The sequence below is a fragment of the Malania oleifera genome, chromosome 8 (genome assembly GCF_029873635.1).
Source record: "Malania oleifera isolate guangnan ecotype guangnan chromosome 8, ASM2987363v1, whole genome shotgun sequence".
In the NCBI taxonomy this organism is placed as follows: domain Eukaryota; kingdom Viridiplantae; phylum Streptophyta; class Magnoliopsida; order Santalales; family Ximeniaceae; genus Malania; species Malania oleifera.
The window spans coordinates 18,779,953-18,803,855 of record NC_080424.1 but is presented as its reverse complement, the minus strand read 5'-3'; the positions used below and the strand labels follow the sequence as shown (position 1 = coordinate 18,803,855).

The window sequence follows — 23,903 nt, the reverse complement described above, 5'->3', positions numbered from 1 at the left end:
AAACCCACCAAAATTAACCAAAGCAAAATTTTATAATATATTTAAATTGACTTTAGATATAAGCTTGATGCTCAAATCTAAAAGTTCGAAGTCAAGCTTGAAACCAACAACTCCAAATGTGTTTGTAATAATCATTGAATAAGTCAATATATATAAGATATCTTGATGAAAATTGTAAAGAAATGACAAATTGGTAATATCATAACAAGGCCTTACCCAACCCTAGTCCCCATTCTTCAAACATTTGGCATTAGCAATTGATGAGTGAATAAGACATCACTATTCTGTCAAAACCCAAGTAAATCACACCATTTTTTGGCATTTGAAAGCTTTAATATAGCTTAGGAGACAAGTAAAATTCCGGCATTCATTTAACCTGATTTTAGTTGCATTAGCTTTTATTTAATCTAAGAATTTTTTGCAATCTATTTAAATCGTTATATTGTTTGTTTATAGTTGGAATTTGAATTTCAAAGTAAAAAAATAATAATTTGACTGAAGTCAACACCAATGTAAAAATATACTTTTTAAAAGCTAGAAGGCCCAAAACAATGTCCCACATTGATTTTAATTTTTTTGCCAACATGAATAATCATATGCCAAGTTTTGGGCATTTATTTAGGCCAAAACAATATGGTTTACCTGGAAGCAATTTGCTTCTCAAGTGCTGTTTTTTTTTTTTCCAGTAAAAGGAATTTATTAAAAAGGCATCAAGGGGATGCCAACCCAGAATATACAGGGTCAACTCTCTTGTAGGATGTTACAAAAATCTAAAATTACATTATGGCCATTCACTGCAATCCTACTATACCAGCTGGAAACCACAGTAATCCACTGGTCTTTACTAGTCTGAAGCGGCAGGAGATATTTTTTGAACACCCAAGTGCAGTTTTAGGTATGTATCAAATTTTGTTGGATCAAACAAACATTTTCATCCAAAATACTGGATTGAGCTCGGGATCTTCTTAGAAATGGGCAGATCTAGGATAGGCGGTCAACCTCTTGGAGAAAGAGATGTGCATGGACCAAGTGAGTAGGGATGCAGCTCCATGGACCACTCATTGGGCCTGATAGATGGTGGTATCACACTCTTCTCAAAGGAACCATACATGACACTCTTGCATCATACGGCTCCATTCCGGAACATTTAAAACTCCCTCCCCTTTCCTTTGACCAACAGGTCCTCGAACCAACACTATCTCACATCCGCTCATATGGATCAAGCTATAGGTATCAATTTTTTACAGAAATTCCAAGGGATACAAAAATGAAACATAAATAAACATTTCAATCTCAAAAATTGATTTTTAGGAACAACAGTAGGAATTAAAATTTTAAAAATAAATTAGGAAGTTGTTAGCTCCAAGGTTTCTCGTTGATGTTGATGATAACAAAATATTGTGTTAGTGCACATAACCGAATTATTATTCTTGCAATATTTTATTCTTGAAAATATATTATTATTTTGTGGTTTTGGAATAGTCTTGGCTTAGATGGAGTTCAATCTTTGTAAGTAATTCCAAAATAAACAAAATTGGGCAAGTTCAAACTCTATTTAAATGACCATATTGATTGTTTTGTTTTCATTCTCACTATATTCCATATTTTTGCGTCTCTAGTCATAAGATTAATCTGGGTAAGAGGTGCTCGGCTGGTTAACCTTTCTCATGAGAGGGTTTTAGAGATGACCCCACTAGCTGGGTGTGGTAAAGTGGTCGTATTGGCCTTGGAACTATTTATGTTTCCCCGCGGGAGGTAAGCCTTGTTCCTTAGATTTTTGTGATTCAGTGGTGACCAAAGTAGCAAAGAGGTTGGATGGTTGGAAAGGAGCTTTGTTTTCTTAGGTGGTGGAATCACTCTCACACAGGCTAGTGTTTCTACCACTTGATTTATTTTCTCCTTTTAGGATTCCAGGAGGGGTAGCTTAAAAGCTTAAGAGGGTTAAGTGGTCAAGTGTAGGAGAGAAGGAGAGCATTTGGTTAAGTGGGAAGTGGTGTGCAGATCAAAGGAAGGAGGGTTGGGTCACAATTCTGCACTTTTGGCTAAATGGTTATGGTGGTTTCTTTTGAGGTGAATTCCCTTTGGCACAAAGTAATAAGAAAAAAAATAATGTCATGCAAGAAAATGGGTGGGAAACTAATTTGGGCTTTTTTTAAGAGTCCTTGGGAGTTTCATTTTGCAGGTTTAACCTTCTTTTCTTCCTATAACAAGGCTACAATTAGATAGAAGTAACATTGTTTTGAGAAGATGTATGTTTTTGGTCTTTGGATTCATCAGAGGTTTCTTGTTGCAAAACCTTCTTTTCCAACTTTATTAAGGGTTAGACTCGGCAAAATGGATAAAAATCCGCTAATTCGAACAGAATCCAACCCGCTTAAACCAACTCACAATCAATCCACACATTAAATGGATAGATAAGGTTTAAATTTTTTTCATCACCCTCTAAATGAGTAGGCTAGCGGATTTAGGCTTTTATCCAATGGATATCCGCCAACAACTAATGTCTAAATTCATTAATTCTCATATGCCCATGCTGATTAGGTACCAATTCAATTAGGATAAGCTCTATTGGCCAAGGCCTAATCCCACACTCCCAACTCTTGCACTATTGTATGCACCTCTAGAACTACCACCATGTCCACATTGACTCAAGCCCAAATACTCTCGTGATAAAAAAAAAAAAATCCCTAAATTCATGATCTGAAAAAAAAAAAATTATAATCTTGTGATTGGTTATTAAACGTTCAACAATTACCCAATTATAATTTTAAAAAACTTCAGTTATTATGTTACAAAATAAATTGTTCATTTGATGATAAAAAAAAATTATTTCAGGCATGGGAATGATGGATTATTGCCATCTACCACAAATCATCCAATATGAGCCGTCATAAATCCGCAACTTAATTGAATCAGACATAGATTGCAATATCCTCACCCGATAATCCACCTAGTATGCTAAGGATTATCTAACTCAATCCACCTTGCGAGGTCTATTAAAGGTTGATATGATTTTTCCTTTCAATCCAAGTACATGATAGACTAAAGTTCCTTGTAATATAAATATTTTTTTATGCCTAGTGGCACTTAATAGAGTCAACACCAACACTCTACTACACAATAGGTGGCCTTCTAAAATATTGTATCCCAATATTAGTTTCATGTGTGAGAATAACTCTGAATATGCGTAGCATTTGTTTCTACACGGCTCTTTTGCTTGGGATTTGTGGAATCCTTTGAAATTTTTGGTAAATTGTGGGTTTGTCCAAAGACGGTGAAGGAGCTCTTGACTATATCTTATGCTGGTTTTGGTAAAGAAAAGGATGTAAATAGGTTGTAGAGGTGTGCTTTTTGTGCTGTTCCATAGGGAATTTGGCTGGAAAGAAATGCTAGAATTTTTAATGGACGAGATTACCAATAAGGATTCTTTGGGATAGGGTGAAGTATTTGGCTTCTCTTTGGGCTTATAGTGCAGGATATTTATATGACGCTGTTTTCAAGATGTCCACTACGACTACGTGGCTTTATTAAATTGATTTTATTTTTTCTTTATTTTCACGTGTGAGGACTTATTGTCTCCTCATTGTATCTATTTCTCATTTCTAATTCAACAAGGCTTCTTTCTCTAAACTACAACCAATAAGCCTTAAGTCCCACTTGTTAGGGTCGGCTACACGAATTCTTTTTCTCCTACCCAATAAGGAGCATTTTCCTCTAATAGATTGGTATGTTATCTGGTCCTATAGATTTTTCACTTTTCATCTTTTAATGCCATCTTAACTTCAAGGACTCTAATTTTGCAAATAAATCTCCTATTTTTAGTCTTCTCCTCATTTGTCACTTCCAAGTTTAATCTTTCATTTTGGTTTAAACAACTTATCAAAGTATCTTCTCCACCTCTCTTTTATGTCTTCTTCTCTAGTTAAGACATTATCATTCTCATCCTTTACAAATTTTACATCACCTAAACCTTTGTATTTTTTTTCTAAATCTAGCAAGTTTATAAATATCTCTTTCTACTTCTTTTGTATCTAGTCTAAAATATAAAATATCATAAGCTCTATGTTTAGCTTCACTAATAGTCTTTTTTGCATTTTTTCTTGCCTCTTTATACTTTTCAAGATTTCTATATTTCTACAACTTTTCCATATTTTATACCAATTTCTTTTTGTCTTAGCAGCTTTTTGGACTTCTTGATCACACCATCAACTTTTTTTACTAGCGAGTATCTTCCTTTGAACTCACCTAAAATCTCTTTTGTTATCCTTATGATAGAGTTAGTCATTTTATTCCAAACAATATTTGCGTCTACCTTACTCCCTCCCTCTATCCACTCACACTCTTTGATAATTTTATCTTTGAATTTTGCTATATTATCTCCCTCCATGCTCCACCATCTAGTCCTCTTGTGTTGATTTATGTTGCTCTTTCTCTAACATTTTTTAGTATGTATATCTAATACTAGGAGTCTATGTTGTGTAGCCAAACTTTCACCTAGGATAACTTTAAAATCCTTAAAAGATAGACAATCCTCATTCCTAGCAAAGAAGAAATATATTTGATTTTTATTATGCCCACTCTCGAAAGTTATTAAGTGTTCTTCTCTTTTATAAAGCAAGTATTCAATATAACCAAATCATAAGACACGGAAAAATCTAAAATTGTATCACCGGCCTCATTTTTATCTCCATATCCATGACCTCCATGTATCCTCTCATATAGCCTATATTATCATTTCCAATGTGTCCATTCAAATCAGCACCTATGAATGTCTTTTCAGACTTTGGTAATATCCAAATCTTCCCAAAATTGTCTTTTAAGATTTTTTGCTAAGCCTATTAGGGGAGCATACGCACTAATGACATTCACTATCTCCAAGCCTAGAGATATCCTAATTTTAATGATCTTATCCCCTATTCTTTTAACATATACTACATTATCTTTTAGGTCTTTGTCTACAATAATTCCCACATCGCTTTTATGTTCTCTTTTCCAGTGTACCAAAGTATAAATCCTAAATTTTCAATTTCTCTAGCTTTCTCCCCCACCTATTTCATAGGCAAATTAAGTTAATTTTCCTTCTAAACATTGTTTTCACTATTTCCATAATTTTTCCCGTAAGAGTTCCTATATTCCAAGTTGTTGATCTAATCCTAGTTTCTTGTGCTAACTTCTTAGCCCTCTCCCTTCTATACTGACCTAATCTATTCCCTTGACGTAGGTGGATTTGGTAAAAATTCATGATATAAAGATTTAACAAAATTTTATGTTGACCGTTAGCTACCTAACACAATCCTGCTCCTTTATTCGAGTTTTGGACAAGTTGTGTAGAAAGATAATTTGTGTTACATAGGCTAAGTACAAGTCTGAGTTTTTTTTTTTTTGGAATGCAAACTTATTTTACATAGACAAGTTTCTAAAACACACCCTATAACCATTGAAAACCACAAAAACAACCCAATGCATTTAAAAACCTAAAGCATACAATTTTGGCATGTGAATCCAAGCTAGATTAAAATTCAAAAAACTAGTGCCATAGTACTTTCTGAAAAAAAAAATCGTATATTGCAAGATTTGCAAATGGAAAACACAAAAATGCATATTGTATTATTATTCATTGATCATTCTTATTTTATTTAATAAAGATATTTGTGAATATCTTATAAATATGGTAAGAATATTGTCTTTCTTAAATATTCATTTGACTTTGCATATTTTTTAGGAGATCGGATTTTAAATTGAATAATGGATTTTGTTTAGCTTGCTTCTTTTATTCAAACTCTTAGATTAATTGGAAGACACTAGTTCAATTAGTTGTATGTTGGAAGAGACTTTCCATCTTCCAGGATTTTTTTTTTTTTTTTTTGAGTTTCACCATTATGTTCTACCCTAAGCTTTATCATTGTAATATTTAACCTTATTTTTAATTAATATATATATATATATATATAAATACTTAGGTCCTTTGTCGTAAAATTGAAATTGGGGCATTGAAGCTCTTGTTCTAGAGTGAGAGTGTAGAAACCCAGATAATTATGGGAATTAAATAATAAAGAAAGAGAGGGAAAAAGAATTTTAAAGGAGGACACAGTAGGGCCTCGTCGACAAACGCAGAGCGTTCGTCGACGAATACTCTTCTTGGGCTCGTCGACATGGATGCGTGTCTCGTCGTCTAGAATTTACCGAGGGGCTGCTTCGGTGCCTGAAACGCGTCGACGATGTTTAGGTGCTCGTTGATGAACTTCCTCTTGAACTCATCGACGAGGCAACGTAGCAAAAGGTCTATAAATAGTAGAAAATTGGGTTTCAACGAGAGAATTTCATTTCTCTCTTTTCTTTCTCTCTCTAACTCGGTTCTCTCTCCTTCTCTTTACGTTTCTCACCCCATTTCGACGATCAGAAGCCGCCACGTTGATCCAGGGGAGATTCTCTACAAGTCTGCCGAAATAGATTGTTAATTTGGCCAACTTGGGTACCATCCCAAAATCAGGGTAAGTATATTATTTGGGTATTTTCAGTTTTATTAGGCTTATTTGAGTTTAGATTCTGAGAAATATGAGAATCTACTGGAGTTTTGTGAAATAAATTTGGGTATTATATTTTCAAGACTAGGGTGTTTTAAGACCCTGCATGCATGGAGTGAGGACCCCCAGAAAATAGTTCCAGGAGCGCAGGTAAATTATAGTTCAGTAAATTACGAGTATGTAGGTTCGGGGAAATATAGTGATTTACTGGAAATAAGAATTATTTCAGGATTTTGGGGAATAGTACGCCGTGAGCGTGAGGATAAGTTGGAGGCGAGCCTCTTAGCCAGTTAAGTAAGGGAAATATGCTATGCTAGTAAATTCAGAAATATTATTAGTACATTATAGTATTTGCTTATTAAGGTACAAGATATTAATTATACAGTTTTACAGATTTCAGAACATGAGTTTTATTAATTGTGTGGCCTGAGTAGATATTTGATTAGTACAGAATTTATATAGTTTTCTAGAATATCATGATTTACAGTACATAGATAGGCAAATATATTATACAGACAGGTATTTTACAGTATTTACAGAATGTCATGTTTTTCAAAATCATAACACTTAAACATTACAGATTATTTAGTCAAATATTACAGTCAAATATTACAGATATTACAGTTATTTTAGTCAAATATTATAGAATTTTCACATCAGATTTATTGTGTTATGGTTATTTTGGAAACATGATAAAAACAATAGGATATCTATACAGTATCAGAGCCTGATGAATCAAGTTATGTTCAGTTAGCAGAGCACGGTACCGTAGCTAGTATAGATCAGAGTGCAACCACACATCTTAAATAGTGTGTGGATGGTTTCCGTCAACCGTGCCCGGAGTGTTTGCAAACTCCCCAAAAGACTGGATTGAGGTGGCCGGTTTGATGAGGTAGTTACCAGTTCTAAGCCTAGGAGAGGTTGTAGTTTGGCCGGACTGAGGATTGGTAGAGTATAGTTGACTTACCTGGTAGGCCAATCAGGATTAAGTCCCGCCTACGGGCCACACAACCCTATCATAAGCGGTTAAATCATGATGAACAGTTTTCAGGGTAAGGGTAACATCTCGGTTATGTATATGTATTCAGATGTATAGAATATCAGCAGATATAGTATGATACTATTAAGTATGAAAAGTAGAAAACTCATATATTACAATTGTACTTTAAACAATGATAAATGCAAGTTATACTGTATATTGATTTACCATTTTTTTTTTTTACAGTTTCAAATATTGTAAATATAATAGTTATGAAATTCAATCGCCACACACTAGTAATAGCATACTTCCACTTACTGAGCGTTGTCTCATCCCAATGATTTAACATTTTTCAAGTGATCCAGCAAGGCGAGCAGATCAGACTCGCAGATAAAGAGATCTTTTGTACTGCCCTGTTATAGGGTAAGTGTATTCAGGGGATTGTATTTTTGAATAGATGATACTGGGGTGATGTGTAAATATGTATCTATGGTTTGGAAATACCGAATTCTGGTATTGTAAATATGGATGTATGACTTTATGTTTTTCGCTGCATAGGTGTGTCATTTTTGTACAGGAATGCCCCAGTGCCATCTGGGCCTGAGATGCTATAGCAGGGATTACAAGGGTGTCAAAGTAAATTATATTTTAAATGAAAAAAAAATGGTGAAATTCTTGGGTCGTTACAGTTTGGTGTCAGAGCTTAGGTTGCTAGGTTCTGTAAACTCTAGAGTGCAGCGGAAAACTATACCTAGGAATAGAGTTTGGAGAAAGATGGAACAAAGTATTCTAGAGGAGGCTCACAGATCTCTATACACGGTTCATCCTGGCAGTACTAAAATGCATAGGGATCAGCGAGAGTATTCTGGTGGAGTGGGATGACGAGGGAGATTGCCGAATTTGTGCAGCAGTGCTTGACGTGCCAGCAGGTTAAAGCTGAGCACCAGAGGCCGGCAGGGCAATTACAACCACTTTTCATCCCTGAGTGGAAGTGAGACCATATATCCATGGACTTCGTCACTGGGCTACCGCCAGCACCGCATGGTCATAATGTCATCTGGGTAGTTGTTGATCGGCTAACGAAGACAACTCATTTTCTACCTATTAAGGTCAGCTACGCTATGAAACGATTGGCAGAGATTTACATTCAGGAAATTGTTCGACCCCATGGAGTGCCAGTGTCTATAGTCTCGGACTGTAATTCACGCTTTACATCACGATTTTGGAAGAGCTTGCAAGAAGCTTTGGGGTCTCAGCTAGCATTCAACCTAGTTTTTCATCCTCGGACAGATGGTCAGACAGAGAGAATGATTTAGGTACTTGAGGATATGCTGCGAGCGTGTGTATTGGACTGGGGGTAGTTGGACCCAATATTTGCCGCTAGTTGAATTTGCCTACAATAACAGCTATCAGACTAGCATCGACATGGCACCTTACGAGGGGCTTTATGGTAGGAAGTGTCGTTCTCCTTTATACTAGGATGAGCTACGTAAAAAGCGAGTTTTAGGGCTAGAAATAGTGCAGCAGACGTACGATAAAGTTCAACTTATTCATAATAGAATCAGTGCAGCACAGAGTCGACAGAAAAGTTACGCAAATACTCACCACCGGGAATTGGAATTCAAAGTGGGTGACTATGCGTTTCTGAAGATAGCACCACAAAAGGGAGTCATGAGGTTTGGGAAGAAGGGTAAGTTGAGCCCTAGGTTTATTGGCCCGTTTGAGATACTTGAGAAGATTGGGTCACTTGCCTATCAACTAACTTTACCACCAAATTTGTTCAGAATACATGACATATTTCATGTTTCTATGTTAAGGAAATACGTCAAGATCCTTCCGATGTCATTAGTTATACAGAATTGGAATTCAGTGATGCTTTGGCATATGAAGAAATTCCAGTGCACAACTTAGACAGAAGAGAACAGGAATTGCGCAGTAAGAAAATACCACTAGTAAAAGTCTTATGGAGGAATCACGTGGTGGAAGAAGTTTCTTGAGAGCTTGAAGAGGAAATCAAACAAAAATACCCACACCTGTTTAGTGGGATACAGTAGTGATTTGTAAAGTTTAAGTAATGATAGTTTATTTTGTTTAGTACTGGGTAATGGATGTATAATTGTATTTTAGATTATAGGGTAGGTAGTGTTTTGGTTTTGGGAGAATTTTCTTTTATAAGCATATTTGTAATCTCCCAGGACCCCGAAGGTAACCACGGTATTCCTCCACCATAAGTGAGGGTAAGTAATAAAATAATTAGCCGATTTTCCTCGAAGGATGGTGTTCAATATATATAATAAATTTCGAGGACGAAATTTTATAAGGAGGGGAGAATGTAGAAACTTGGATAATTATGAGAATTAAATAATAAAGAAAGAGAGGGAAAAAGAATTTTAAAGGGGGACACAGCAAGGCCTTGTCAACGAACACTCCGCGTTTGTCGACGAACAATCTTCTTGGGCTCGTCGACGTCGACGCATGTCTCGTCGACGAGAATTTACCGAGGGGTTGTTTCGGGACCTGAAACTCGTCGACGAGGGTTAGGTGCTCATCGACGAGATGACGTGGCTCGTCAACAAGGCAACGTGGCAAAAGGTCTATAAATAGTAGAAAATCGGGTTTCAGTGAGAGAACTTCATTTCTCTCTTTTCTTTCTCTCTATAACTCAGTTCTCTCTCCTTCTCTCTACGATTCTCGCCCCATTTCTCCCCGTTTTGACGATAAGAAGCCGCCACGTGGATCCTGAGGAGATTCTCTACAAGTCTGCCGAAACAAATTGTTGGTTTGGCCAACTTGGGTACCATCCCAAAATCAGGGTAAGTATATTATTTGGGTATTTTCAGTTTTATTAGGCTTATTTGAGTTTAGATTCTGAGTAATATGGGAATATACTAGAGTTTTGTGAAATAAATTTGGGTATAATATTTTTAGGACTATGGTGTTTTAAGACCCTGCATGCATGGGGTGAGGGCCCCAAGAAAATAGTTCCAGAAGCGCAGGTAAATTATAGTTCAGTAAATTACGAGTATGTAGGTTCGGGGAAATATAGTGATTTATTGGAAATATGGATTATTTCAAGATTTTGGGGAATAGTACGCCGTAAGCGTGAGGAGAAGTTGGAGGTGAGCCTTCCAGCCAATTAGGTAAGGGAAATATGCTATGCTAGTAAATTCAGAAATATTATTAGTACATTATAGTATTTGCTTATTAAGGTACAGGATATTAATTATACAGTTTTACAGATTTCAGAACATAAGTTTTATTAATTGTGTGGCCTGAGTAGATATTTGATTAGTACAGAATTTATATAGTTTTCTAGAATATCATGATTTACAATACATAGATAGACAGATATATTTTATAGACAGATATTTTATGAATATTATACAGATAGGTATTTTACAGTATTTACAGAATGTCATGTTTTCCAAAACCATAACACCTAAACATTACAGATTATTCAGTCAGATAAAACAGTCAGATATTACAAATATTACAGTCAGATATTACAGTTATTTTAGTCAAATATTATAGAATTTTCATATCAGATTTATTATGTTATAATTATTTTGGAAACATGATGAAAACAGTAGGATATCTATAGAAATAGTATATACAGTATCAGACACTGATGAATCAAGTTATGCTCAGTTAGCAGAGCATGGTATCACAGCTAGTATAGATCAGAGTGCGACCACACATCTTAGATAGTGTGTGGATGGTTTCCGTCAACCGTGCCTGGAGTGTTTGCAGACTCCCCCAAAGACCGGGTTGAGGTGGTCGGTTTGACGAGGTAGTTACCAATTCTGAGCCTAGGAGAGGTTGCAATTTGGCCAGACTGAGGATTGGTAGAGTACAGTTGACTTACCTAATAGGCCAACCAGGATTAAGTCCTGCCTACGGACCACGCAACCCTGTCATGAGGGGTTAAATCATGACGAACAATTTTCCAAGGTAACATCTCGGTTATGTATATGTATTCAGATTTACAGAATATCAGTAGATATAGTATGATACTAGAAGCATAAAAAGTAGAAAACTCAGATATTACAGTTGTACTTTAAACAATGATAAATGCAAGTTATAATGTATATTGATTTACAAGTGTTTTTTTTACAGTTTCAAATATTGTCAATATAATAATTATGAAATTCAGTCGTCACACACTAGTAATAGCATAGTTCCACTTATTGAGCATTGTCTCATCCCAGTGATTTAACATTTTTCAGGTGATCCAACTAGGCGAGCGGATCAGGCTCGCAGATAGAAAGATCTTTTGTACTGCCCTGTTATAGGGTAAGTGTATTCAAGGGATTGTATTTTTGAGTAGATGATACGAGGGTGATGTGTAAATATGTATGTATGGTTTGGAAATACTGAATTCTGGTATTATAAATATGGATGTATGACTTTGTGTTTTACGCTGCATAGGTGTGTCATTTTTGTACAGGGATGCCTCAGTGCCATCTGGGGTCTAAGATGATATAGCAGGGACTACAGGGGTATCAGAGTAAATTATATTTTAAATGGAAAAAAAAAATGGTGAAATTTTTGGGTCGTTACAAAGAGAAAGTGGGAGAGTGAGTAGTCCTTGGAGTGAGCATGGCTATGTACCTTGTCTGAGGCCATTCCCTCCATGGTTGTTTGAGGTCAGGAGGAAACCTCAAGGAGATTCCTTGTGAAGTGGACATAAGCACTGAATTTGGGGGGAACCATTATAAATGGTTCCCCACCCCCCCGCCCTCCAAAACACGAAAACCCTTCTCAGGTTGCTAATTGGGCCAACAGATGGGGGGCTAATAAGGCTAACACTCCATAATCTAGAATCAAAGAAGTCAATATTGCTAACATGACAACTAAGGTCTTAAATTTCGATTTCGACTAAAATTTTAAAGCTCCAAAAGTACAAAAATTTCAATGTCAATTTCAATTTGAAAAACCCAATGAGAATTAGTTGTAAAGCCTTTAATTCTTTTATGAAACTTCATAAATGATTAATAGTAATAATAATGTAAGTTTCAGGGCTAATAGATTATAAATTAAATACATCAATATTGCGTATGAGGTGCAATCATTATAATATAATATGCGTATTAAACATATTTGTAATATAACATAGGGTTAGTATAAGTAAAGCGCATCCCGGTGTACAAAGCTCCCGCATATGCGGGATCCGGGGAAGGGGCGGACCACAATAGGGTTAGTATAAGTGAAATTCACAAATTAATTAAATATTATTGATTACACAAATAAAAATAATTTAGACATGAATGGTTAAATAAAATGTTGTTGTAAGTTGTATTCTTTATATAATCTCAAAAGCCCTTGTAACAATCTTTTGTTTCAATAAAAATAAGAGAAATCAAGAGAGAAATTTCATTTTGCATCTAAATTAATATTTGAATTCCAAGGAAATTATATAGACATTCGACAAGTTTCAGCAAAGTTTCGAGATTTCAATAAATTGGATATATTTGTAAGAACCCGACCCGAGATAGGTGTATTAAATAAATAAGAAAAGAGATGGAAAATTAAAAAGGTAAAAATCTGCAAGGCTCGTCCACGAGGCTTCTTTTCTCATCAACGAGGTCTCTTGTGCAGCTCGGTGACGGGATTCAGTAGCCCGTCGACGAGGAGATATAGAGGGATTTTGGGAAATCCTGAAATCTCAGGCTCGTCGACAAGTCCACCTTGGCGTCAACAAACTTCCTTCTGTGGCCCGTTGACGAGGACGCCGTCTTGTTGACGAGTTTGGCCGGGTCAACTTATTTATAAATATCTTTGCTTAATGGTCAAGAAATCAAAATCCTCTCTCTCCCTCTCTAGAACTCGAACACTCTCTCTCTCTGTCTAGAATTTCGAGTTGTCTATCGCCGAAATCAACGATTCGACATTGCTACGTGGATCGGGAGGAGAATCTCTACGTTTATAGCCGATCGAAATTTTGTTTCGAAGATTTTCAGATTTTGACCCAAAACCGAGGTAAGACTCCGAATCCATTTTCGTTTCGATAGATCTGTAGAGAATAGTATTGTAAGGAAGTATTGTTCTTCGTTGTTTAGATTTTGGGAACTCAGTTCGTAGTTTTGGAGCCATAGAGTTCGGGTTTTGGTATTCAGGGAAAAGTAAGGGGATTCTATTTATATCAGTTATTTTTTAAATCGGAATTGGTAAACATGTAGTTTATGGTTGTATGTATGTTTTGGCTACTTATTTGGGGAAATCTATCAGGTGAAAAAACGGGATTTTCGAGTTACTGTTTTGGGAAAAATTTGGGGTTTCGGGTATCATCTCTATTTTCTGTTGTAAAATCGTATGTTGTATAAAACTGTGATATTGAGATGACCGTACCTATTTTTGTATTAAACTATATTCTTGAACTGAAAACGATATGATTTGTTGTATACCAAATAAGTGTAGAATGAACTGTTGTATGTAAAATGTTCCAGGTGTGTGAAAATAGTCGTGATGGCTAATTACCGTAAACTGAGAGGTAGAGGAACATGAGTTCCAAAATTGTTCTAGGTTTTGTGAAATTTGCCACGTCTCGACTAATTACCGTGGACAAATGCCATGTCTCGGCTAAATACCGTGGGCAAGAGTGTCTGACTCTATATCCGAGGGTGTGAAATATCATCTGTTTGTTCCGATTGATCACCGATGGGTGTGAGTGGACATCGTATTAGCAACAATATCGCTGTGGGGCTTCAATTATTGCAGGGTATCGGGTGCTCTGTATAATGCGGCCAGTTTCGGCTGATGAGTGTGACGACACTGACCATATGTTTGGTATCATATGTACTGGAACTGGATTGTGAAAATACTGGAACTGTTTTGTGTTATGTTTTATGTCGAAATAACACGTATGTGTCACACACTAATATAACCTGTTTTCTTCCTTACTGAGAGGTGTCTCACCCCGATTATACAAATATTTTTCAGGTCCTTCAAGTAGCCGTCACTAGTGTCCTAACGTAAGGGGAGCGTGGTTGTCAGTTAGCTGCGTATAGTACTTTTGTAAGTACGTATTTTGTAACCGGGTTGTCATAATTGGGTTTTGTAGACACCCAGGGTACGTACTGTGTTTTGATAGCGTAAACTCTAGTTATGTATGGACTCTAGTATGGTATGATGTATGTATAGAAAGAACAATTATGCTGCGTATGTGATGTGTATGTATGTGTATGTGAATGCGTATAGGGTGTATGTGTACCCCACAGGGTCGGACCCTCATTCAGTATCGTATCATATATGTTTTAATTGATACAGAGATAGGTTAAGTTACTAAATTCACACCTAGGGCCCATCCGCAGGTTCGGAGCGTGACAGCTTGGTATCAGAGCTAGTCAGGTTGTTAGGTCTTGTAGACTTGGTTAGGCGTAATTATGTGAACATACCAGAATATAGGATGTAGGAAATGGGTAGAGTAGGTCGAGGGTTGTCTTGTAACTAGACAAGGACTCATTGGTGGTGTTCTGTGTTTTTCCTGGAATGACAATTTCAGTAAAATCACAGCAAACCATTGATGGTTTCGTGTCGGTGTGGTAGGATAGACCTGGACCCGTGAGAGTTGTAGTTAACATGATTAGCTTTCAATGATTGTGTTAACTGTGCATGATATAGGAATTCTAACCGATTCCGATCTTACTTTCCAAATGGAGCCCAAGGATAACAACTTGGATAGTGGTTCTAAGGGGACTGCGAGTGACAAGTCTCCTTCTGTGCCTCGGGGTTTGACAAGGCAGGTCATGCAGGAGATCAGGTGAAGTGTTAAGAGATGTGAGCATTCTCCTACTACTACGGGTTGTACCATAGAGAGGTTCACCCGCATGCACCCTCCGACGTTTACAGGAGGACCCGATCCGATAGTAGCAGGAAATTGGGTGCAAAAGACCGAGAAGATATTGGAAGTTCTGCACTGCACTGACCAACAGAAGGTTCTCTATTCTACCTTTAAGCTGGCAAGAGAAGTTGAAAGATGGTGGACAGCTTTGAGTCTGCTTGAGAAGCAGAGAGCTAGTTCATTTGGTATGACTTAGAGCTGCTTTAAGGAGGTATTTTTCGAGAGATACTTCCTGGCTTCCACTCCTGATGCGAAGGCCAATGAATTCTCGAGCCTGACTCAGGGAACCCTGACGGTGCAGAGATATGCCGTCAGATATATTGAGCTATCTCAATTCGTGCCGTGTTTGGTCTTGAACGAGTATGAGAATACTTGGAGGCTCGAGAAGGGTCTGAGGAAGGACATCCGCAGGCTTGTGGGTATGTTGCAGATTCAATAGTTTTCTGTTCTGGTGGATAAAGCCACTATAGTTGAGGTTGACCTTTAGGGGGATGAAGTGGTACAAGAACAGAAGAAGAGGTCAGTATCTTCTGGTTCTCAGATTGGTCCTCGACAGGGACAGTGGAAGAAGAAGAACTATGGTTCGGATTATCGCCAGAATACCGAACAGCAGGGTCCTTAGGGGGATCCATCTTCCGTGCAATGCACCAGGTGCCGTAAATGGCATAATGGTGAATGCCAGCCGTTCTGGAGTAACTGCTACAACTGTGGCAAATCGGGCCACATATCCCGAAACTGTCAGGCACAGAGGAGCCACACACCATCATCGAGCCAGAACCGTGGAAGTAATCAGATGCCTCAGGGAAACTATCAAGCAAACACGGCTTCGGCGAGGGTGCACTCTCTTACTCCAACAGATGCGGAACATGCGGGAAACGTGGTCATAGGTACCATGTTATTGCGTTTGAATAGAGTTGTTGTTTTATTTGATTCGAAAGCAACCCATCCTTTTATATCTGCAAGTTCTGTAAAACTGTGTGGGGTTGAAACTCAAGTGATGGATGAATAGTTGTCTGTGGCTACACCAACTGGGAGTGTAACAATCTGTAGTAAGATGTTAGGAAACTGCCAGTAGTTATTCAGGGAAGGCTGCTACCGGTGAACCTAGTAGTGTACGACATGTGTGAATTTGACATCATACTGGGGATGGATTGGTTATTCTCTAGTTATGCGGTGATTGATAGTCGTAGGAAGGTACTAGTGTTCAAACCTCTTGGGGAGCAGGAGTATGAGTTCGTGGGATCGTGTGTGTGTTCGACACCATAGATTCTATCAATGATACAGGCGAGAAGGTTACTTTTGGACGGTTGTCAGGGGTACCTAGCTTGTGTGAAGGAACCACCTCGGGATGATCTGAAACTTGAAGATATCCGAGTGGTTAACGAATTTTCGGATGTATTCCCGAAAGACTTACCCGGTTTACCTCCTGATCATGAGGTGGAGTTCGCAATTGAGTTGCTGCTAGGCAAGGCGCCGATTTCTAAAGTTCCATATCGAATGGCTCCAACTAAACTTAGTGAGTTAAAGGAGCAGAGGAACTACTAGGTAGGGGCTTTATCAGACCTAATGTTTCGCCCTGGGGAGCTCCAGTATTGTTTATGAAGAAAAAGGACAGGTCGATGCGAATGTGTATTGATTACCACGAGATCAACAAGGTAACAGTGAAGAACTGATACATGTTGCCTAATATAGATGATTTGTTTGACCAGCTGCAGGGAACGCAGGTCTTTTCGAAGATCAATCTATGGTCAAGGTATCATCAGATGAGAGTTAGGACTGAGGATGTTGCGAAGACTGCTTTTCGAACCAGATACGGTCACTACGAGTTTCTGGTCATGCCTTTTGGGTTGACTAACGCCCTGGCGGTATTTATGGACCTAATGAACAGGGTTTTCCATGAATATCTGGATCATTTTGTAGTGGTGTCTATTGACGATATCTTGGTATATTCTAAGAGTTCTGAAGAGTACGAAAACCATTTGAGATTGGTACTTCAGGTACTGCGGGAAAGAAAGTTATATACTAACCTAAAGAAATGCAATTTCTAGCTGAATCAGGTCGCGTTTCTAGGCCATGTTGTGTCAAAGGGTGGTATCTCAGTTGATCTTGATAAGATTGAAACAGTGGTCGATTGGGTGAAACCGAAGAGCGTGCAGGATGTTCGGAGTTTCCTAGGACTGGCTAGGTATTACCTGCAGTTCATGAAGGGATTCTCTAAGTTATCTAGCCCTCTGACACAATTGACGAGGAAGGGTGTGAGATTTGAATGGACTAACGAGTGCGAGCAGAGTTTCCAGGAGTTGAAACATCGACTGGTCACGGCTCCAGTTTTAATCATCCCATCTGGGGACGGTGATTTTGTGATTTACAGCGACGCATCGCTGAAGGGTTTGGGATGTGTGCTAATGTAATAGGGGAAAGTAATTACTTATGCTTCTCGGCAACTCAAGGAGTACGAGAAGAATTACCCTACGTATGATCTAGAGTTGGCAGCAATAGTATATGCGTTGAAGATCTGGAGACACTACTTATACGGTGAACAGTGTGAGATCTTCACGGACCACAAGAGCCTCAAGTACTTTTTCACGCAGAATGAGTTGAAGATGAGGCAGAGAAGGTGGCTTGAACTGATCAAGGACTACGATTGCACCATTAGCTATCATCCGGGGAAAACTAATGTGGCAGCTGATGCGTTGAATCAGAAGTCAAAGCACGCGTCAGTATCTGCACTATTAGGTTAGCATCATATCAAACGGGATCTGGAGAGTCTTGGCATGGAGTTGGTGGATGGTAATCATCAGGCTTTCATTGCTAGCTTGGTGATCCAGCCGACGTTATTTGAGAGGATTAAAGTCGCGCAGGCTAGTGATGTGGTGTTAGTTGAGACCGTGGAGAAAGTGCAGCAAGGGTTGACTGCAGATTTTAACATCTCGGAGGGAGGTGTGCTGATATTTGGGACTAGGCGCTATGCATTCCAAACGACGAAGGTATAAAGAGGACGATCCTAGAGGAAGCGCGTCGTTCTTTGTATACGGTACATCCAAGTAGTACGAAGATATATAGGGATTTGCGTGAATCTTTTTGGTGGAGTGACATGAAAAAGGAAATTGCTCGATTTGTGGAGCAATGTCTGACGTGTCAGCAGGTGAAAGCTAAACATTAGAGGCTGGTAGGACCGTTGCAGCCATTGAGTATTTCGGAGTGGACATGGGAGCATATTTTCATGGACTTTGTCACCAGATTGCCACCAACGTTTCATAGGCAGAATGCAATTTGAGTGATAGTGGACAAGTTGACAAAATCTACTCACTTTGTACCAATGAAGGTTAGCTACTCCTTGAGTAGGCTAACAGATCTATACGTGCAGGAGGTAGTCAGAATGTACGGGGTACCAATGTCCATTATTTCAGATCAAGACTTGAGGTTCACTTCTCAATTATGGAAAAGCTTAAAGCTTACAGGAAGCACTAGGGACGAAACTTACTTTCAGTACAACGTTCCACCCTTAGACTGGTGGACAGTTAGAGAGGACGATACAGATCTTGGAGGATATGTTACGGGCTTGTGTATTAGACTTCGGTGGTAGTTGGATTCAGTTTCTAACTTTCTACCATTGGTGAAGTCTGCCTATAACAACAGTTTTAAGGCTAGTATCGGGATGGCACCGTTCGAGGCATTGTATGGTCGGAGGTGTCGGTCTCCTCTGTATTGGGATGAGGTCGTGAACGATAGGTATTGGGGCCTGAACTCATGCAGCAGGATTCTGAGAAGGTTGGTTTGATCAGGGATAGGATTAAATCGACTTAGAGTCGATAGAAGAGTTATGTGGATGTTTGCCACCGTGAGTTGGAATTCGAGGTAAGGGGTAAGATATTTCTAAAAATCGCTCCGATGAAAGGGGTGATGAGATTCGAAAAGAAGGGCAAACTGAGCTCGAGGTATATTGGGTCATTCGAGATACTTGAACAAGTGGGTCCAGTAGCCTACAGGATTGCACTACCTCCAACGCTCTCTCGGATCCACGAAGTGTTCCACATCTCCATGTTGAGAAGGTACGTGCCGGATCCGTCATATATGATTAGTTACAAATCCTTCGATATTAGGGATGCTTTGGTGTATGAGGAGGTATCCGTTCAGATTCTGGACCAGAAAGTTCAAAAATTGCGTACCAAGGAGATACCGTTAGTGAAGGTACTGTGGCGGAATCACGCGGTTGAGGAAACTTCTTAGGAATTGGAGACGGAAATACCCCAAAAATATCTACATTTGTTCTAAGTAGTAGCTTTGGTAGCAGGATCGGTATGGGTATGTATGTAATATTCTGTTATGTGGGTGACCGCCGGCTCTTTCAAGAATTGGGTATGCGTTTGGGTATGTTTTTGAGTTGGTAAATGAGAGATTACAAATTTCGAGGACGAAATTTTTGTAAAGAGAGGAGGTTGTAAGAACCCGACCTGAGATAGGTGTATTAAATAAATAAGAAAAGAGAAGGAAAATTAAAAAAGTAAAAACCTGCAGGGCTCGTCGACGAGGCTTCTTTTCTTGTCGATGGGGTCTCTTGTGCAGCTCGGCGACGAGATTGAGTAGCCCATCGACGAGGAGATACTGAGGGATTTTGGGAAATCCTGAAATCTTAGGCTCGTTGACAAGCCCACCTTGGCGTCGATGAACTTCCTTCTACGGCCCGTCGACGAGGACGCCGTCTCGTCAACAAGTCTGGCCGGGTCAACTTATTTATAAATATCTTTTGGCTTTGCTTAATGGTTAAGAAATCAAAATCCTCTCTCTCTCTCTCTCTAGAACTCGAACACTCTCTCTCTAGGATTTCGGGTCGTCTGTCGCCGGAATCAACGATCCTACATTCTACGTTTATAGCAGATCGGAATTTCATTTCGAAGATTTTTGGGTTTTGACCCAAAACCAAGGTAAGGCTCCGAATCCGTTTTCGTTTCGGTAGATCTATAGAGAATAGTATTGTAAGGAAGTATTGTTCTTCGTTATTTAGGTTTTGGGAACTCGATTCGTAGTTTTGGAGCCATAGAGTTCGGAATTTGGTATTTTGGGAAAGGTAAAGAGATTCTGTTTATATCAATTATTTTTTAAATTGGAATCGGTAAACATGTAGTTTACGGTTGTATGTATGTTTTGGCTACTTATTTGGGGAAATCTATCGGGTGAAAATACGGGATTTTCGAGTTACTGTTTTGGGAAAATTTGGGGTTTCGGGTATCATCTCTATTTTCTGTTGGAAAATCGTATGTTGTATAAAACTGTGATATTAAGATAACCGTACCTATTTTTATAGTAAACTGTATTCTCGAACCGAAAACAATATGATTTGTTGTTTACCAAATAAGTGTAGAATGAACTGTTGTATGTAAAATGTTCCAAGTGTGAAAATAGTCGTGATGACTAATTATCATAAACTGAGAGGTATAGGAACGAGTTCCAAAATTGTTCTAAGTTTTGTGAAATTTGCCACGTCTCGGCTAATAATCGTGGGCAAACGCCATGTCTTGACTAAATACCGTGAGCAAGAGTGTTCGGCTCTATATCCGAGGGTGTGAAATATCGCCTATTTGTTCTGGTTGGTCACCGATGGGTGTGAGTGGACACCGTATTAGCAATGATATCGCTGTGGGGCTTCGGTTATTGCAGGGTATCGGGTGCTCCGTGTAATGTGGCCAGTTTCGGCTGATGAGTGACGACACTAACCGTATGTTTGGTATCGTATGTACTGGAACTGGATTGTGAAAATACTAGAACTGTTTTGTGTTATGTTTTATGTCAAAATAACACGTATGTGTTACACACTGATATAATCTATTTTCTTCCTTACTGAGAGGTGTCTCACCTCGATTATACAAATGTTTTTCAAGTCCTTCGAGTAGCCATCACTAGCGTCCTAGCGTAACAAAAGCGTGGTTGTCAGTTAGGTGCGTATAGTACTTTTGTAAATACGGATTTTGTAACCGAGTTGTCATAGTTGGATTTTGTGGACACCTAGGGTACGTACTGTATTTTGGTACCGTAGACTCTAGTTATGTATAGACTCTAGTATGGTATGATGTATGTATAGAAAGAACAATTTCGCTGCGTATGTGATGTGTATGTATGTGTATGCGAATGTGTATAGGATGTACGTGTACCCCACGGGGTCGGACCCTCATTCAGTATTGTATCATGTATGTTTTAATTGATACAGAGTCAAGTTAGGTTACTAAATTCACACCTAGGGCCCATCCGCGGGTTCGGGGCATGACAATATTAGTTTGGCATTTCAATAGAAATTATGTAAGGCGGTAATTGACTGCGATTTTGATTTAACGGGTGATGGAAACCAGAAATTTCAATGGGAATTTCAACAGTTTGGTTGAAATTTAAGACAACGATGACAACTATGAGGAGTGTAGTGTGAAACAGTATGTAACGATAACTAAAAAATGATAATCAATTAACTAAATGCAACTAATTAAAACATACCAGTAAAAATTCCATAAAATGCAATTAAAACGTAATTTTAGCACATTTTTTCTGTTTCAATGTCAATATGTTAAGATCATGCCATGCATCAATTATAAATCTAGTTTAATGATGCAAATTTTTAATGCTAGCATTTTTTTTTTTTTTTTGCCAAGAAGACAAATATAACACCATCCGTTGACTTTACAAAGCAAGTTTAATCAGGCTGGCACACATTATTCATATCAACATGATTGGTTGGACATCTATAGACACATCACACACACACACACCCATCAAAATTTATGCCTTCCACAGCACTGGAAATCGAGGGCGATCAATTTATGCTTTACAAAACTTTAGTGAAATTTTACACAATCATCCAAAATTTATTAAAATCTCAATATTTCAACAAAATTTGGCTAAATCTAACAAAAGGGTGAATTTTCTTGAAATTCAAATTCAAGATTCAAATGGAAATTTATTTCTTAATTTTCTTCTTTTATTAATTCAGCAATCTAGAAGAACATTACCTATTCGTTTTTCGTTTTACATGCAAAACAAGGATTAAGTGATTAACCATGACTTTGCCTCTATTTTTTTTTTTTTTGTTCATTTTTTTGGGGGGGGGGGGGGTGGATAGAAAAAAGCATCTATATTAAGAAAAGAAAGAACATACAAGGAGGATAAGAAATCCTCCAAATTGAAGCAGAAGAAAAAAAAATGAAAACTAAAAAAAATTAAAAAAATTAAAAGGAAAAGAAAATGGCCCAAATCAGACTAGTAGAGCCAACAATCCAAAAAACCCACTCCCAAAGCATCATGACAAAAATACCCACAGTCAAGACTTTGCTCCATTTTGTGAATAATCAACGATCAAAACTGGAGACCTGTAGTGGACGACACTGATTTTACATCTATCAGCCCCTCCAACTACAGAATGGCTTGAGAGACCCTTTGAGGCAGCTGAAATCCTCCAAGCCATTGGAGATTGCAATGGAGACAAAGAACGAAGGCTGGATGGTTTCTCCTCATCATTCTTCCAGTCAATTGGGGCAAGCTTAAGCAGGATTTTATTAACAATTTTGAGGAATTATTTAGATTATGTAGATTTGTGAAGAGCATCAATGCCACTTTCCTTCCACTAATCTTGAAGAAACCTGAGGCAACCAACATTAAGGACTTTTGTATAATTAGCTTGGTAGGAAGTATCTATAAGATCCTTGCTAAAGTCCTAGCAACGAGGCACAAAAAAAGCCACTCCAGGAGTCATTGGCCAATATCAACACACCTTTGTAGTAAGAAGACAAATCATGGATAGAGCTCTAATAGCTAACGAGGTAGAAGATACTTATTGGAAGGAAAAGAAAAATGGGATAATGTGCAAATTTGACATGGAGAAAGCTTTCAATCACGTCAACTGGAACTTCCTTCTCTTTACTCTCAGGAAAATGCGTTTTGGGGACTGTTGGCAACAACAAACCAAGCTTCTCAGTGTTACTCAACGGGTGCCCCACTGATTTATTCAGCTCCTCCAGAGCTTAGAGACAAGGAGATCCTATATCCCCCTTTTTGTTCATCATGCTGATGGATGGTAATGGAGGTGTTAAGCCTCATGTTGATAAAAGCTATAGGAGAAGGGCTGCTCAAAGGCCTTAGAGTTGGCAAGCATGATAGGTCTATGGAGGTTACACATCTCCTGTTGACTGATGACACTATCATTTCTGAGGATGACCCTCACCACATTCTGAATTTGAGATGCATCTTGGCAAGATTTGAGGCGTTTTCAGTTTTGTAAGTTAAACCTTGGAAAAAGTGAAATCATTTTAGTTGGAGAAAATGTGGGTGGGTCTCTCCTTGCTGGTCTTTAGGGCTGCAAAATGGATACTTTCCCTATTAACTAACTTGGGCTACCTCTTGGAACCAAATTCAAAGATAAAGGAGTGTGGTATCCCATCATTGAAAATTTTGAAAAAAGGTTGGCTAGATGAAAGAGGAATTTCTTATCAAAAGTTGGCAGACTCACTCTCATCAAAAGCACATTGACAAATCTCCTTGTTTACTTCATGTCTCTCCTTCCCCTACCAACTTTAGTTGC

General features: G+C 38.2%; 1 protein-coding gene across 2 annotated transcripts in view; it reads right to left on the bottom strand.

Annotated features, from left to right (window-relative positions):
• Positions 1-23,903, bottom strand: part of LOC131162103 (uncharacterized) — a 72,542-nt gene that overhangs the window by 23,103 nt on the left and 25,536 nt on the right. The window lies entirely within an intron of this gene.